Below are 19333 nucleotides of genomic sequence, written 5' to 3'. Positions count from 1 at the left end.
AGCATTCTCCTTTCACTGCAGCTTTAGCCCATAGATAATTGGACTTATTGGGGGAGTGCTAGGGAGGGTGCTTTTTCTCTTCTCACCCACCCCTCATTCACTCCTTACTAAAAGAGAAAAGGTTAATCAATAACTCTAAACTGGAAATTAAAGGGCAGCATTTTACTGTGGGTAGGGCCACTGTATTAATGGCATGCCCTCTTCTTCCTCCCACTTTCTGGACCTACGCTGCTGGCAGGTTAGTGTCAAGGAATCTCCCCTGTGGAAAGGATGGTCCTTCCCTTTCTCTGCTCTGTCTTCCCCCATCGATCAGATTGGCTAGACCAGCTGTAAACTGCAAAGCAAGATCAGCTCAGATCAAAGCTTTGGAGGGAAGCATGTTCTTTCTGGGGTGGTCTCTCCGTTCCTATGTCTGGGCTGGCAAGGCAGACCTCTGATTCTCATCCACATGGGTAGTTGTATAAGTGGACCCAGGGTTGCCATGCAGTGCTGGCCTTGGTTACTCAAATACTCCAGGCATAGCTGAGTCTCAGGGCTGACAAGCAGGAGGTGTCACCGTGATCCTGAGCCTAAGCTGTTTTTTTCAATCCAGGTTCTACCAAGCTCTGCTTTGTTAATGCCATTAATAAACACTGTGTTTTTATTTGGCTAATGATCCTTGTAGGCATACTCCATTGGCCATGGCCTTGAAATTGGAGAGGGGAGAGTGGCAGTTCAAGCCTCTACTGCCACTAAAATAACACATAGGTTACCTAAAGCCTTGGAAGTCAATATGATATCCCAGGGAGAGTATGGAAAATGAGAAAAGATGAAGAAAAGATGACAGAATCCTCAGAAAAAACCCACATTCAAGGAGCAGGCATTGGATCATAGGACTCTGCTGTGAAAGAAGAGTTAGGGTAGAAAGTCTGATGGAAACATGCTCATAGTGACTGTAGACATGGATACCATGGGAGATTTATTACTCCTCCTGTTTTCACCTTTTGTACTTAAAAAATCATTTTAACAAGGAACAATAGTACTTTTATAATAATAAAAAGGGACTTAGGAAAAAGTCAGATGCAGAAAGAGCTTAGCAGCATGAATCAGGCAGAGAAAAAACCCTTTAGAATAATTAAGATGTTAGGTGATCCTAAAATATTGCTGTCTCCCTATGACCTCAAGGAAAGATAAATCCTCTGTCCATCCCAGGTTGTGATGAATAAACCCATTCCTCAATTGCATGTACATTAATTGCACTTCTTTGACAATCAACACATGTATGAAGCAAATATGAATTTTGAAAAAATTCACGAAGTGAGGAACCACAGATCAACCTGTCGATCCACGTGAGAAGCCATCTGGCAGAAAGTAAAGTCCGAGGTCAGGAAGCACACCTCAAGGCCAAGGAGACAGGGGCAAAGGGGAGAAGAAACCTGGAGGGACTAAGAGCAGAAGAAATGTATTTGTTCATTCAGCAAATACTCAGTAGGTGCCTGTTATGTGTCAGGTTCTGAGTAAGGTATTGGGAATGCAATGGTCAACAATATTAATGTGGTTTCTGTCCTCAACCTTCTGTATTAGGGAGGATACAGGCAAGTGAGAAAAGAGTCACAACTGAATGATAAATGCTCTCATGGATCATTGCCATGGGAGTACTTAAAACCCCCAAGGTAAAAACCCATTTGTTCCTAGTGTTCCATTATTGGAACGCTAAGTATGTGGGAGTTTTTTTTTTTTTTTTTTTTTTTGAGATGGAGTCTCACTCTATTGCCCAGGCTGGAATGCAATGGCATGATCTCAGCTCACTGCAACCTCCCTCTGCCTCCCGGGTTCCAGCAATTCTCCTGCCTGAGCCTCCTGAGTAGCTGGGATTACAGGCGCGCACCACCGCAGCTGGCTAATTTTTGTATTTTTAGTAGAGATGGAGTTTTACTATGTTGGCCAGGCTGGTCTCCAACTCCTGACCTCATGATCCACCCACCCCGACCTCCCATATGTGGGAGTTATTTATATCCTACTGCTCAAGATCATTGCCAAGGTCTGATTGCAAAAATTCAAAAAAGTGCAACCTCAGGCGTAAATGGGTTGAAGGGTCTCAGACAGGCCGGGTATGGTGGCTCACTCCTGTAATCCCAGCACTTTGGGAGGCAGAGACAAGTGGATCTCTTGAGTCCAGTAGTTCAAGACCAGCCTGGACAACACAGCAAAACCCCGTTTGTACAAAAAGAAATATGAAAAGTAGCTGGGTGTGGTGGTGCATGCCTGTAGTCCCAGCTATTGGGAGGCTGAGGTGATGGGAGGATCACTTGAGCTGAGGAGGTGAAGGTTGCAGTGAGTCAAGACTGCGCCACCACACTCCAGCCTGGGTGACAGAGTGAGACCCTGTCTTGGGAAAAAAAAAAAAAAAGAAAAGAAAAGAAAAGAAAGGGCCTAAGGCAGACCTGGATGAGAGATGAAGGAGGAGGTGGTGGTGGTGATGGTGGTGGTGGAGGTGTGCATATAACTCTGCCGCTGACCTTAGCTTTCCCTAGCTACATGCGTGGAGAGTCTTTTTAGGACAAAAAAGGTAACGTTTTCCCCCAATAACTGTGCTTATAAAATTGTGGTGCTTCAGCATAGATACATTGATGTTTCTGTGACTGAATAAAGAAATTACTGTTATATTAATTAACAAAATAGCTAAATATTATGAATCCTCACCCAGCATCTGAATATGCCATTCGGTTTTGCTGGAGAAGCCTCCTTCACTTTAGAAGTTGTGTGGTTCCCATACCTAAACCGGCTGAGAAGCTACGTTATGGACAGAAGCTGGTGGATGCCAAGACAGACAGGCCATTGCATGGCAGCCGTAGCTAATTATAGCCTGTTAAATTTGTAAAGACACGTGTCATTGTGCCACTCTGCTTCAGTGAAGCCATACATTCTATTCTTGGATGTTTGGGGCCTGAGTTCCCCCAAGGTTTCAGCTCTGAGGTGGCACATCTCATTGTTGTGTAGGGAACCAGGGACATTGGAGTGATATCTCCTTGGCTTAATAATAGGGAAAATTGCATGAGCAAGGGATTGAAACAAAACAGTGAGATTAAAATATGTAGCCCTAAAGTTTTATTCTTATTGTCATATGGCCCTGAGCCTATAATCTGCTAAAAATCCCAATTCAGTGCTGGGCACAGTGGCTCATGCCTGTAATCCCAGCACTTTCAGAGGCCCAGGCGGGTGGGATCACCTGAGGTCAGGAGTTTGAGACCAGCCTGACCAACATGGCAAAACCATGTCTCTACTAAATACAAAAAAATTAGCTGGGCATGGTGGCACATGCCTGTAATCCCAGCTACGTGGGAGGCTGAGGCAGGAGAATTGCTTCAACAGGGGAGGCAGAGGTTGCAGTGAGTCAAGATTGTGCCATTGCACTCCAGCCTGGGTAACAGAGTGAAACTCTGTGTTAAAAAAAAAAAAATCCCAATCCAATTTCTGGCAAGTTTTTTATTAGTTAAATGTGGAAACTAGTACATGTAAAATGACACCAGGCTACCTACATGACGGGCTAACCTCTGCCCTGTTGGTTTAGAGATGCAGAGAGGTTTAAGGGAGAATATGACATAAGACCTTGACCTCTCTGGACCACGTGGTATGGGCTGGGGGAATCTGTGAGAAGGCTAGAACTGTAGAGTTGTGAGCATTTAACAAGAGAATGCTATGAGAGCACTTAGAATATATAATAAGCACTCAATAACTGTTCTTCTTTTTCTGTTTCCTAAAATCTTTTCCCTCATCACCCTGGCCCTCAGATCTTTACAACTCTTCTGCCAACCTGTTTGGGGACATAGAACAGGCTTTGTGGAAACAGGACTATGATAACAGGGCCACAGTTTCTACTCTTGCTTTCAGGGCAAGGACATAGTTTTCTCAAATTAAATGATGGTTCTGGAGTATTTTAAACCTTGAATCGAAGTATCTCTCAGTTTTTTTTTTAATTTTAAAAATATAATACTTTATTGAGGGGTTAAGATGTCATTATGAGACAGGATAGAAATTTAACCTTGAAGACCTTTCAGTGGCTCATCCAAGGCCACAGAGCAAATAAAAACCATACCCATCATATAGAATATCCGAATGGGGTGCCAGAAAAGTCACAACTCAGAGGGTCAATGATTTTTTTTTTTCAAGAGCATAAATCCAAGTTTATTTATTGACTTTTCATTAGTTTAGATCCTTGAGGGGTACAGCATCACTCGGATTCTGTGTCCAATAGCCTTAGCAGGAAGATTACTTCGGAATTTGGCACGAACCAGGCCACTGTTTCCATGAGCACGGGTTACCTTTCCCCAGATTACTCTGGTTTTGTTTGGTTTGCTGCCAGGAGTCACTGGGTTGTTCTTTGCTTTGTATACATAAGCACATCTCTTGCCCAAATAGAATTCTGTTTCATCTCAGGCATAAACAACTTCAATTTTTAGAAGAGGTGTGTGCTCCCTTTGGTTCCAGAGATCCTGCTTATAGCCGGCAAAAATGGCATTGGACCACAGCCTTCCAGATATAGTTCCTTTTAGAAGTCCTGTTCCCAGCAGGCCTCCACAGGAGCCAAGATGGCGGGAAGAGCAATGATTTGTAACTCCTGGGTAAACAGTAATATAAGGGTCCCAATCCCTGTCCTTCGCGGGTGTTCGAGTCAGAGTCCAGGTTCCTCGCAGTCAGATTTCTGCCCCTGTGGTTGTGTCTGCTTCAGCCATCATCTGTGAGTGTCAAGTTGGGATTTCCTGTCTTCCTCAGCCACCAGAAGTGCCTGGGTTTCCTCAAACACGTCACATCTGGTCACCCCGTCAAGGCCCAAAGACAGATCATCGGGATGTTGTGTGCAAAAGAGCAAGGCCCTCATTTATTAGTGTTTGTTCCCCGCCTTCCTTCCTTCCCTCCCTTCCTTTCTCACCTGAAAAACAAAATAAAGGAACATCAGAGCGATATCTCTTAGGCTTAAAAATGGGAACACTGCATGAGTAGGGGATTGAAATGAAAGACTGAGATTAAAGTATGTATTTTTCTCACCTGAAAAAGAAATTAAAGCAGGAACAATTTGGAAGAAGTAGAAAGATAGCTGAGTTAGGAACCTAAGTTCAGACATTTCTATTGCTAAGTACCAAATGTAGCTCTGCATTTCCTAGAAGTGAAGCAAAACTACTTAAGCAGTCCAAGGGTAGAAAATAGGCTATATTAGCAAGTTGGAAATAATACATTTGTGAGTAATTCTAATTCTGCAGAATGAATTTTAGAAGATTTAACTAGAGAGAGATATAAAAAGTGTGTCCTAGTTCTCATCATCTTCCTTTCTTCATTCTTTCTTTCCATCAATCACTATTTGTAATTAAATAAGATTGCATATTTTCTTTTTTATTGTCCACTTTTCTGATCAGACTATAATCTTCTTGAGGGCAGGGACTATGCCCACATTGTTTACTACTGGATACCCAGGGTCTAGCACAATGACTTTAAACAGAGTAAATGCTCATAACTTTTGGTGAACACATGAGTGAATAAAAAATTTTGAAATGGTACATTTTCTGATAACATACACAGGTAAGTAAACAGAGTCAAAAGAACTCCATCAAGAATGAGATCAAAAATGATATTACATCAGATGTTACAATTTAAGAGATCCAAGACCAATAGTAGCTTAGCAGCCTATGTTTGGTTTTGCCTATCAGTCTGTTTCCAATGGAGCTAAGATATTGAAGAGTAAACAATTAAGAAGGCATTGCCAAATAATATAGCTAAATCTCTCCTACCTGTGTAACTTATGGAACTGAATATCACATCTGTGTCATTTTTACTAAGGGATTCACAGACCAGCCCCCATAGAATTTTTCTCTCTTAGGTAGAAAGACAGGGATGACTATATCCTATCAATGATGAAAGAGAGAGGTGACCTGTGTAAATCCTAATGGTGAGTCAGTGATGGAGATTCCAGAATGACTACTGAGCTGTAGGACCCTCCCTGAGTCACTGAATTCTTCTGAGCCTCATCTGCATGGGCTCATGGGTCCTATAATAGATGGCCTGCTATCTGTCTCACGGGGTTATTGAGAGAATTCCATCTCCCAGTAGATGTGAAAGTCTTTCAGAGCCACATTACATAAACATAATAAACATAATATAAGAAAGCTTTTTTTTTTTTTTTTTTTGCCTGCCAGCATGTAGTTCTGTGTTACTTGGGGAAGCCTAAATTGCTGAAACAGACCTAAAAAGTAATGTCTTAAATGAAAGAGGAGTTTCATTCCTTCTCACATCACAGTCCAGAGTGGTTTTGGTGGTGAGAGCACTGGTAGTCTGGTGGTGGCTGAGGATTCTGCTCCATAGAGTCACTGAAGGACTTAAGTTGACTGAAGCTCTGCCATCCTTAACATGTGAGTCGTGGTTGCTATGGGCAATGCCTTTGTCACTCATAGGAGTGACAATGAGTTTAATGGCCCAGGCCTGGAAGTGGCACTATTGACTTCTATTCATTGGAGGGGATTTCTTTACATAGCCATTCCCAGAGTCAAAAGAATTTGGGAAGCGCAGTGCAGATGGGCAGCCCTGTGCCTTCTTCTCTAATGGAAGTTGAGAATGGGTTTTGGTGGGCAGCCAGCAGCCTCTGCTTCTGTTCTTTTATTCTGATGAGGTCAAATATTCCCCTTATAGGATCTTATATCACCATGTACCTCATATCCTTTGTACTAATCAAAGATACAATTTTACATAATATGTTTATTTGATTAACTTTGCATCACTGAACAAGGGCAAGGGTCATACCTCTTGTCATCGTGTGTCTCCAGTACTTAACACAGTGCCAGGCTTGCAATATAACTTCTGTAAATAATTTTTTCCACGAGAAAGAATGCATGAACATATAAAAATATTGATTAATACTGAAGAACCTCAAGTGAGACTGTCTGGGTGTGTCTGATGAGGTGCTGGGGCCTTGCCCTCATCAGGCATCTCTTTGTGACTTTTGATACACTTGGAGAAAGGAGGTGTGGTAGGTAGAATTCTAAGTTTACCTCAGTGACCCTTGTGCTTGTATAATCTCCTCTCTTTGTGAGTAAGTGAATATGATGAGACATCATTCCATGACAAGGTTATGTTGTATGGTACAGTTGACTTCAAGAAAGAGAAATATATTCTAGGTAGATATGACCTACTCAGATGAGTCCTTAAAAGGGACTGGGCTCTGGCCAGGTGTGGTGGCTCACACCTGTAATCCCAGCATTTTGGGAGGCCGAGGAGGGTGGATCACCTGAGGTCAGGCGTTCCAGACCAGCCTGGCCAACGTGGTGAAACCCGGTCTCTGCTAAAAATACAAAAATTAGCCAGGCATGGTGGCAGGCGCCTGTAGTCCCAGCTACTTGAGCGGCTGAGGCAGGAGAATCGCTTGAACCTGGGAGGCAGAAGTTGCAGTTAGAAAAGATTTTAGGTGTTCTCAGTACATGCACGCACACACACACCCCTACTCACAAAGAAAAAGAAAATAAAAAGGTAACTGTGAGGAGATGGATATAAATTTGCTTGACTGCAGTAATCATTCCACTATGTATATGTATATCAAAACATGTTGTATACCTTAAATACATAGAACACAATAAAAATAAATAATTTCTAAAAAGCCCAGAACAGTTAATGTCAACATGTTGCTCCCTTCTACTTGCCAGGATGAATGCGGCATCTGGACTGGGGCCGGGCATGAGTGGACAGAAAGCAGGACCACCGGTCATTTACACAGCTTGTCCATTGGCAAGCACTGCTGAGCCTAGGCAAATCATCCATGGATTGAGGGTGAGTAATGAAAATTAGCCTACCTAAGGTTAAGGAAGAAGCCTGCAGTATAAGGGGGAGGCAAGTATATCTGGCAGACTCAGAAGAAGAGCAGAACTTTGAAAAATAATCCATGGTACCATCCACAGAAAAAATGTTATCATTCTCAAAGGATTGCATGAAGAAAAAATATATTTCAAAAGGACCAGACTTCATAGTGTCTGTCCCTACTTAGTTATACTTGAAGAAAGAGAAAATGCAGATGGCCTTGGCTCCATTCTGTCCACTTGAGTGCCATTTATGTCCCTTTTAGTGTCACTGTTGGGGGGCAAGCTGAGGTGTTTGGTTCTAGCTTCTTGGCCTCCAAGATTTTCTCTGTTTCTAGATATCAATGTGGTTTTTAATCTCTTTTATTAATTATAATGATAAAGCAAAAATAGTCCAGGCTTGGCAGTGTGTTATATCTGCCTTAGATTTTGGAAATGTAGTATGTTTTTATCTTTTCCGCTTACAATGATATTTTGTTGAAAAACTTGGAGGGTCCGCACTGGGGCTGCCATTCCAAACTGAAGGTCTCATCTTAAGTTCTTTTTAATAATAGTTAATAATAGTAAAAAATTTTGTTTATTCAAAAATTACTAAAGGCATTTAAGATATTTAAAAACACATTAGTTGTTTTTATAAGCAAGAAGTTAACATTACTGGATATGATCTCCTATTTAAGAATTTTGTTTAGCCTGGCGCAGTGGCTCATGCCTGTAATCCCAGCACTTTGGGAGGCTGAGGCGGGCGGATCACGAGGTAAGGAGTTTGAGACCAGCCTGGCCAATATGGTGAAACTCCCATCTCTACTAAAAATACAAAAATTAGCCGGGTGTGGTGGTGTGTGCCTGTAGTCCCAGCTACTCGGGAGGCTGAGGCAGAAGAATCGCTTGAACCTGGGAGTGGAGGTTGCAGTGAGCCCAGATCGTACCACTGCACTCCAGCCTGGGTGACAGAGCGAGACTACATCTCAAAAAAAAAAAAAAAAAAAAAGAATTTTGTCTAAAAATAGTTAAAACTGATAAATAAAATGAAAATGTGAATAATGAGGGGCAAACCTGCCACATATCTGTGGACCACACAACTCCAGGGAATGAATGATGCACTTGGAGTTAAGTCAGCACCTCTGATCAGACTAAAATCATCTCACCCAGTGAGTAAATGACATACCCATAATTAAATGTTTAAATTTTATCAAATGTTGATATCTAAAGCCACATTTGAACAAAAAGACAAAAAACAGGGTTTGTAAATAATTTTCCTTTCACATGACTGATGATTGAGAGTGGCCACCTGAAGAACTGTGTTAAAAAGGATTCTGAGTCTATATTTAAACCTAGAGGGGAGAAGGGGTCAGGATCAATTGTTCCTGGTTGTCACAGTCACTGACGGTGGAGTGGCAATACCTGTGTGGTGCTTTTGTTATCCCTAGTGTAAAATACGGGAAAAACATAAATCAAAAAAACATAAATCGAGAAAAAGAAACTATAAAAACCAAGTAGATTAGTCTCAAAAAAATCAAAGATGTCTTTCCTCAATTTAACATGTTACCAGCCTAACAGTGTATGTAAAGCCCTGTACAATGATCTATTGGGCTGTTAGATAGAGCTGAGATCACATCAAACCCATGGACACCCGTTTCAAACCTAACTGCCGAAACTTTTGCTTTTATTCAAACAGAAGGATAATGACAGTCGTTACAAAGTAATCCTGCTGAACATTTTGTAGTGCATCACATTCAGGTGACCTCACAATGATAAAAAAAGAAATTGCTTTTGTGGTGTTCATTTTAAAAATGTTTTCTGAAATATTCATTTTATGATTGTATTAGTCTGCCTGGGCTGCCATCACATGCTACTACAGACTGGGTGACTTAAACGACAGAAAAGTATTTTCTCAAAGTTCTGGAGGTTGGAAATCTGGAAGTCCAAGGTCAAGGTGCCAGCAGGCTTGGTTTCTGGCGAGGCCTTTCTCTTCAGCTCGCAGATCGTACCTCCTTGCTCTGTCCTCTCATTGCCCATCTCTCTGTGGCACACATGTTGAGAGAGAGCTCTCTGTTGTTGCTTCTTCTTATAGGACATCTGTCCTATTGGACTAGACTTAATATTCATTACCTTCTTAAAGGCCCTGTCTCTAGAGTCACATAGGGGTTAGGGCTTCAATGTATGAATTTGTGGGGCTGGGGAAGACACAATTCAGTCTCTAACGATGATATGCAACAATGTCTTGAGTTGCATATGATCTCCTACAGGGGACAGCCACATGCTTACCTTCCTACAACGCATGGAAGAATGCAATCAGTGCTGGAGGGTGGCGTATAGATACAGCCAAGTGCTCAGGGAATTAAGTTACCAAGGGTAACAGCCACAGCCTTTCCTCCAAGTCAACTTTTTCCTTATCTCTTTAGCTGCTTACATTTCCCTAAACATCAATGGAATCTGCATCAGTTGGGTTTTCAAATTGTGTTCTACAGAGCCCTAGTGTTTCATGGTTGTATTTTAGTGATTCCTAAATGCGTGATTTAGATTTCATGTACAAATATATTCAACTATTAAAACATGATATGTGAAATAACTCAAGTGTGTTATGTACCAAATTTTAACACATTCAGGACCACTTATATGACAATTTATTGTGCCAGGTTATCTTGACTTTCTGTAGGCCTTGGAATAAAACCCCTGCCATTTCTGCCTAATTGAAGAATAGCTTGAGAATACAGACAAGCTGTCAGAAACAGGTTATCTGTGCAAACAAACAAAAAATATGCAAATAACTTGGATGCAAAGGTTATTACATAATTTCATGTAAATCTCTGATTTCTGCATTTTTTTCTTTCATTAAAACAAACTGACTTAATATAATTGTTACATATATGAACGCATACATTTAGTAAATACATGATCATAAATAATGTATTTCTATTTGTTTATTGTAAAATTTCACTTGAGAGTAGAGCTGCTGCTAAAGCAGGTTTGAAAACCTCTGCTCTGTTTGTTTACATGTATTCTGTGTTGCATGCGCTGTTAAACAACTAAAAACTGTGCAAGCTTATCATAGGATATCTCCCAAACAGTGAGAGGTCTGACATAAAACACACAGTAGAGATCAGGCACATGGAAGTCTAGGAGGGTGCCCGTGAGTCATTGGTTTTGCAGCCTGACAGTGAGCAGTCGTTCATTATAAATCATTCGAATTTTAATTTTAAAAATTAGTGTAGGGACCTGACTTAGGGAGGGACATTAATATGAGTATTTGGTATTAAGATGAGAGCAGCTCGGTAGGAAACTTCCTAATGGAAATGTCACTGATAGAAATTACCCCTTTCCAGGCAAGTGACTCTTTTGATTTTCCTCTCAGCATTTGGAGACCAGGCAGCCTGACAGATGATTCAGAAAGCTGGAGGATCTAGAAATCCAACTAGGGAATTTGGAGATAGCAGTGTAATTTGACATTTGCATTATCTGAGGGGCACATTGGTCATTCTTTTTAATTGCTAAACCGACATTCAGTGGGGGCAAACTGGTGGGAGAGAGTGAGGGGTGAAGGCAAGGATCAAGAATCCCAGGAAACACAGACCTGGCCAATGCCGAGGATTTGTACTGGTGGACAGGGGACCAGCCAAGGTCAGGGAAAAACTAACATGCTGCAAGCAATTTCAGTTTCCCTGTGGGATCCTTCTGGTGCTCAAAGAGCCTGTGGGTGGAGTGCCAGTGACCATTGGAGAAATTTTTAGAAGATGTATGGTATCATCTTTCCTGTGGGCAGGATGTGAGATGCTAATGATCACTCAATACTTATGAAATCTTATGTTAATTAAACTGAATGCACAAAAAGCTCTTGTCAATGTATTAAAAGTGTTTGCTTTTCATTCTTTAGTTTTCCAGTATTATTATGCCCTGTGCTTCTATCATTTTCTCTGTCATAGAAATTTATTTTGTAAAATCAGTTCATTTTGTAATCATGAATAAGAACACTGCCCTTGGATGTTTTTTCTTCTTTAATGATAGAAACTGTCTTTTTGAAGAACATTAAGAGAACCATGCCACAGCACTTAAATTATTTATATTTGTGGGTGACATGTTCATGAAAAGATTGAGTTCTTTTATCTGTCTCTGGAATAAGTCTTATTTCTCTGAGAATACATAACATAACGCAGAGAAATACGCACTTATGGCAAGTATGTTTAAGAATTTTTGGTCTGGCGTGGTGGCTCACATCTGTAATCCCAGCACTTTGGGAGGCCGAGGCGGGCGGATCTCGAGGTCAGGAGATCGAGACCATCCTTGCTAACACGGTGAAACCCTGTCTCTACTAAAAAATACAAAAAATTTAGCCAGGCATGGTAGCGGGCACCTGTAGTCCCAGCTACTCGGGAGGCTGAGGTGTGAACCCAGGAGGCGGAGTTGCAGTGAGCCGAGATTGCGCCACTGCACTTCAGCCTGGGTGACAAAGTGAGACTCTGTCTCCAAAAAAAAAAAAGAATTTTCATGGGTGAAGTTAGACAAATGCTTTCAATATACAAATTTTTGTTTCTGATAGAGGGAATACTGCAGCTACCCCTCCGTAAAGCTAACTCAGCTCTCTGTGTTAACTGGTTGATGTTAATATTCAGGGTCTTTTTTGGCTGACTTCCTAGCAGTCAGAGATAATATGACGATTCACTGTATTTGTTTTTGTTTTTGTTTTTTGTGTGGGCTGGTTATGGTTCAAATGCATGGGAGTAATTCAAAGCTTTGCTTTTGCGGGTTCAATAATTCCATCTCCACTTAGAAATGAAATGATAGATTTTTTTAAGAAACAACTAAATAATGCATGATGTGATGGGATGAGGAGACTACTGCTAAAATTCACATCAAAAAGCATACTCTATCACACTGCTTGGTTCTCAGAGCTGTTCCATTAGTGCCCCTTTAACATGTAATATTTCCCAATTAAGTGTGTTGGTAAGAATTATTCATTTTAATAATTAAAGAGCTTCCCCAGCTCCCTGAAGAGCGTTACCATGGAGGCCCAGCTCCACTGCTGGGAATAATCACAGCATGCTAATGTAAGGAGAGGGTGACAGTTGAATGCTAGTATTGCCAATGGGTAAAACTAACTTGAAGGCTCATTTTAATGGCCGGGCCCTGGGCCACCCATGAAGTGACCTTTTGCTGTAGCAGGTTGTGATATAGGTTGGTTTTATGGCTATGATAGTGCATAAAATTGATCAGCTGTTATGTATTTTAACTATGTCTTGAGACACTCTAGAATGACGTAAGAAAGGTTTCTGGCTGTCTTCAAGACTATTTAGCTATTAGGCAGTGATTCTTCCAGTTGGGTTTTATGATGCCTTAGGGCTGCTGTGAAATTCTCCAAACAAAATTATCTTTCATTTTAATTAAAAAGAAATGCATGGCTTTGGGGATTTTAGGAGGAGCTGGTGCAAAAGTAGGCTTTGAGAAAGGGTCATAACCAAATGCGACAGTAATCACTGGTCTGTTGGCAGCAGCTATGTTGAATTTGGGGTCTCTGGGTGGTAGTGAGACAGTGCCTCCTTGGGTATAAAATACTGGTAAATGTAATCACAGCATAAGGGATTGATAATTCCCAAACACTTAAGTCTAGATGATAAGAAAGTTACATGGTGCAATAAAGTCAAAGACCCCATCCCATTACTGAAAAAAATGATAAGAATAAAGTTATCAATATATAATATACTACCACTATCTTCACCAGCACCCCCACTGTTATTCCCAGTAATCGTCATAATAAAATAGCGAATATTTAGAAAGTGCTTACCATGGAGCACTGTTCTAAGTGCATCCCATACATGGATTCATTTGACTATGATCTTCTAAGATCAGGTTCTGGATCCTGATAATTTGCTAATTTCAATGGCTATAACTGTGTCTACTAGTATGAGCACTACCCCATGATGACTTTTTAGTATTTTTTTTGATCACTATTTAGTACTGTACACCTTTCAAACCGCTCTCACATTTATTCACTTGATTCCTGCAACAAATCATTGAGGTAAATAGGGCTATTTTTATATTTTGAGACCTTATGGGATTTTCTCATTTCAGTGGAAAATCTTGGATTCTTAGAATTTTCATATTGGAAGTATTTTACAGATTTTTTTTTTAAAACTGGCTTACAGAGGTTTGTGGCTTTCTTCGTCTTCAAAACTATCTTTCCTTAGCTTCCTTTGATAAGAAGCAGCCTTGCCGAGTGGTTACTCAGGAACACTTTAAGAGCAAAAGCAGAGGCAAAGTGGCTTCTCTAAAGGGTTTTCATTGTTTTCCATCTTGGCTAACCTGGAAAATGAAAAGAACAAAAGGTGACAGAAAGGCTCAGAGGACAGAAGGGAAGAGCAGATGATCTGTCTTTGGTTTCTGACATGCTTCCTGGGACAAGACAAACCTGAGCACTTTTTGGGTTCACGGGCCATGAGTGGACTGTGGTGCTGGCCTTGTAGGGTTCCCGGCTGTTGTCAGCCCACTTTGGGGTAGCTTGCTCAGAGCTCTTTGTCCACATTTGGGAGCAGACATGATGTAGTCATGAGTGTGAAAAAATGGCCAGAAGCCTGGGCCATAGAAGCCAGCTGTCCACCGCTCCTCCCAGAGTGGATCTGAGGCTCCATCTGTCGGCAGGCCTCACCACCATCTTCTCTGTAATCCAGAGTCTATCTTGACAGATGGTTCTTACGTGGTATTATAATTGCTTTTATGCTCCAGGGAGCCTTCTTAGCCTTCAACTCAGAGTTAACGTTTTAGCTAAATCTTTCTCTATTATTGTGATTTTGTGATATAACAAAAAAAAAAAATTGTATTTGGTGTTTGTTCCTGGTTTCTGGCACAGAGTTCCTAAAACCCTTGGAATTTTCTGAGTGATAGAAGCACTTTTTTGTTATTCATAGCAAGCCCCTTTCAACCATACCTGAGTTTATGCTAAGGAGGTGACTCTTGGTGGGCCCTTAGGTTTTAAGGATGGGAGCTGGTAGCCAGAGGAATCAACCATGTAATTAAGGGTTGGAATTTTCAGTGCTGTTGCCCCAACTCAACCTCCAGGAAGGGGAGAGGGGATAGAGAATGAGTTAATGATCAGTGATCAGTGATTTGATCAATATAATAGAGCTTCCAGAAAACCTCTCACCAATGGGGTTTGAAGAGCTTCTGGGTTGGTGAACACACCAAGGTGCTGGGCGAGTGGCACACCCAGACAGGGTGGGAAGCTTGGCACACTCTTCCCCCATAACTTGCTCGATGCATTTCTTTCATTTGGCTGCTCCTGAGCTGTATCTTTTATTTAAAAATCTGGTATATGCAAGTAAAATGCTTCCCTGACTTCTGTGAACCATTCTAGCAAATTACCAAACCTGAGGAGGGGATCATGAGAACCCGTGACTTATAGCTCATTGGTCAGAAGTACAGGTGGTTCAGTCTTGTGATTGTCATCTGAAGTTGGGGCAGACTTGTGCTAACTCCAGGTAGTTAGTATCATAATTGAGTTGAATTGTAGGACACCCAGTTGGTGTTTCAAGGTTGGACAATTGGTTGGCGTGGGAAAAAACTCCCACACATTTGATGTCAGAAGTGGTGTTTGGAGTGAAAACCAGATCACAGTAGTGGTTATACTGGGTGATATATAGATATGACCTAATGATTTTTGTATGTACTTAGTAGTAGAAATAACTTACTAATTAATAAGTTTCAATACAGTAGTAGATGCACACGTTTCTAGCACCCATGAACTGAAAGTAGAGTCATCACCAAATGAGAAGGAGGGTAGAGAGGGTCCTCTTGTGATTTGCACTCTAAATCCCTCTGTGTCCTAATCATGATGTTTTGTGTATTCGCAGATAACTATGGTTTTCTATTTCTGTGGCTGACTTAATCAGGACATACTTGGTTGCAAGGAATACAAGTCTTTTAAAAAATGAATTAAATTTTATAAAATGAGAGATTTATTTTAAGGATACAACAGGTAATTTTAAGGCAATCCACAGGTAAGAAATGAAGCATGGCCTGTTCTTGTGGGACTGAGACTTGGGGATACTAAGGGAGGGTGCGAACACTCTCTTACTTTTTCTTTCCAGCATCTCATTGTCTTTGGTGTCTGCTTTTCTTGGAGCACCTGTAGATTGTCTTCTATTATTTGCATGGCCTGTTGTGGTCATTTTCAAATGACAGCTTCAGCTCCCACATTTCCTATTTTATGGTCTGGTGCTGGCAGCCAACTGACTTAGACTCTGTGTCTCAGTTACTCTTCTTAGTTGCAGGCAACAGAAACTATCATGGCTAATTTAAGTAAAAGAGGAACTTACTAGGCGATATTGGAAAGCTCCTAGAATTGTTGAGAAGGCTTGGAAAATAGGCAGGAAACAAGGGAGACTTCTCAACTGGAAGGACAGCCAGGGTCATGTCCTGGGAAGACTCCCCGTCTGTTGATTGTCAGGCACCCACAGTTTGCACCTTTGACACTGAAGGCACTGGGCTATGCTATTGCTGCTTCCACTGCTGTCCTCTTCAGTGCTCTTGAAACACAATTCTCTAGCATTCCCACACTGTGCATCACTAGGTTCCATTCCAAAGTTCAGGGCAGGTATTTCTGATTGATCAAGCCTAGGTCATGTGCCAGTTCCTTGGCTGCAAGGGAGGCTGGGAAAGCAATTATTGGGCAATTCGGGTTCCACTGTGGAAAGAGGGATATGCTTCCCACTAGGTCTCATGAGGTAGGAAATTTCTCAAACTCAACAAGGTTTAGATTCCTGGCAGTCAAAAAACAAAAACAAAAACAAAAACACAGAAAACAAAACTTCAAAAAAAAAAAAAAACAAAAGGTGACTATACTCAGTAACGTATTTCCTCAGACTTGAATGAATGTGAACAATCTTTTTTGAGTCAGACATGCAGCTCTAGACCAATTGACTATGGCCAGTGAGGCAAGATGTCTTTATTTACAGGGCTGAGCATTCCAGGGCTGTGGGGTGGTAGATTCTTCTCTAAGAAAAGGAAGTGTGGCTGGGTGTGATGGCTCACACCTGTAATCCCAGCACTTTGGAAGGCTGAGGTGGGAGGATCACTTGGGCCTGGGAGTTCAAGACCAGCCTGGGCAACAAGGTGAGACTCTATCTCTACAAATATATATATATATATATAATTTTTTTTTAAAGGGAAGTGTGGAATTATGGCTAGGTAATCCCATCTCTTTTTCTGATGCTTGGTATCCTGAGGTGACACGGGTACCTTGTGGTTCTTTGGGTGACTTGTGTCTTGCACTACCCATCTCAGATTACTTGCTAACTTGCCATTGATTGCATTAGTACATTTATAGGTTTATTTAGCTTTCCTGGGACAGTAGTTGTTACTTTGGGGTATTTGGTAGCTCTGTGATCCCAGACATTTTTGAGAAGGTTCAATTCCTTCTCTTGCTTAGATAATGAACAAATCTGAGCTGCCTCCTTAGCTGGACATCTGAAATTGTAACTCCTAATATTCACCAAACTGTGCCTAATGAAACAACCCTTTGAGGCTTTGACAAAGGGTCAAAGGTCAGGCAGGCATAGCCTTTGAGAACACGTATCTTCGTATGTCTGAGACAGTGAAGTATAAAAATGGAAAAATGCTTTGGAAAGTTAAAACAGCACTACATAATTATTCACTGCAATTACTTTTGCTCATTTGAAAAAATAACTTGTATATATACTGTGTATCTATTTTATGCTAGGTACTGTACCAAACTCTACTGAAGTTAGTTTTATTCCTTATATTAAGGAGCAGAGCTCATGGTAATTTAAGATAAATCTCTCTCAGTTGGAGCTAAATAAATAACTGATAAAAGCCATATATAGCTTTGTGTTTCTATAACTTAATAATTTGAATATTTGGGATTCAAGTGTGGGGAGACTGGATATTTAGCCCAAAATTACAGCACCCATCCCAAGAGAAAAAGTAAGTGTTTTAAATTTAATAAAGAATTCTGAAACTCCTTTGGAGTTTTTGTTTGGAAACCTGAATTTTAACAAGTACAACTGGGTATTTGCTCTGAATTAGTAAGTGGTGTCAGGAGCAACAATTATCTTTAATGTTTACTGTTATTTGAGCTTTGGAGGAGGAGAAAAATACTCATGGGAAATATCAAAGTTGATAGGCAATAAAAGGAGTCTGTAAGAAGCAAGATACAAGCAAGAAGGGATATTATATAAAAACCTCATCATATTGAGAGGCAAGAGTAGTAGAAAGATTTTCTTAATTATATACTGCCAGATTTAAAAAGTTTGACGTTGGTATATTAAATGTGGTAAAATATTTGGATTTATTTGGACCTTGGAAGTAAAATGCAGAAGTTTAAACATGGGCAAAGAGTTAAAGAATATCAACAATCTACTCTATGATCACCCATTTTACTAATTTATGTTATGAACTACATCCACATCGACCATCCACATTGACTCTCTTGTTCTGAAGGTCTCTTGCATCCCAGAAAGATGTTATAGTTGTATGTGAAAAGTAATGACATAATTATGTTATAGAACAGGGACAATTTTGTTTGACAACATGGTTGTAGGTGAGAGGTATCAAAATAAATCATGCTCTTTATACTTAGTAGGATGAAGAGAAATCACTATAAATAACCACTTTGGTCTTTAGGAGGACTGAGTTTTCCTCAAAAGGGCAAATACTCATATAGAAACAGGCAGATTGGTTTACTGGAATAAGATCCTCCTTCAACCACTCTAATTTGACAAAAGTACTGATGGATAAAGCCCTCGTTAAGTTGTAAAGATTAAAATCAAGCAAACTTGCTATCCAACTGAATTCTCTAAAGTGAGAGTCATTCAACTTTCCGTAAAGAACCAGAGAGTGAATAGTTAGGGCTTGGCACATACTGTGGTCTCTAGCACAACTGCTGAAGTCTGCCATTATAGTTCAAAAGCACCCGTAGAAACAAACAAGTATGCCTATGTTCCTATGACATTTTGTTTATGGAATCTGGAATTTAAATTGCTTATAATTTCATGTGTCACACATATGATTTGTCTTTTGATTTTCTTTTCAGCTATTTAAAAATGTAAGAATGATTCCTAGGTTTATGGGCTGAACAAAATCAGGCAGTAGACTGGATTTGAGCCATGGGCTATAGCTTACCAACGCTGCTTTAAAGTGTCCTAGCTCTTTCTTTCTCTCATAGCTTCCAAACTAACTAGGATTCAATAAATTTTCATGAGGCAAATCACAGCCTCTGCTGCATCTCCACTTTGTTTTAAAATATCATGGTCTAACCTTTCATACCCCTTCCCCACACAAGTGGCAATATCTTCAATTTATAGAGTCAAGAATGTAAAATGTGGATAAGACTGGTCAGAGTTTATAGATTCAATATTCACTGCTGTCCTCCACGTTATTTAATTCATCTTTTCTCTTCATAGTTTTGTAACGTAATTCCTAATCCCTTCCCTTCACTATTCACTTCAAATCTAACTTGTAAGTGACATATATAATCTTCTTTGGAAAATATATTTGCTGTGACTCAAACAGTC

General features: G+C 40.6%; 1 pseudogene; it reads right to left on the bottom strand.

Annotated features, from left to right (window-relative positions):
* Positions 1 to 4187: 4187 nt before the first annotated feature.
* Positions 4188 to 6778, bottom strand: LOC101130290 (large ribosomal subunit protein eL33-like; annotated as a pseudogene).
* Between the last annotated feature and the right edge of the window lie 12555 nt (positions 6779 to 19333).

Source organism: Gorilla gorilla, chromosome 13, assembly GCF_029281585.2.
Source record: "Gorilla gorilla gorilla isolate KB3781 chromosome 13, NHGRI_mGorGor1-v2.1_pri, whole genome shotgun sequence".
NCBI lineage: Eukaryota > Metazoa > Chordata > Mammalia > Primates > Hominidae > Gorilla > Gorilla gorilla.
This window is presented reverse-complemented; position numbering and strand designations above follow the sequence as displayed.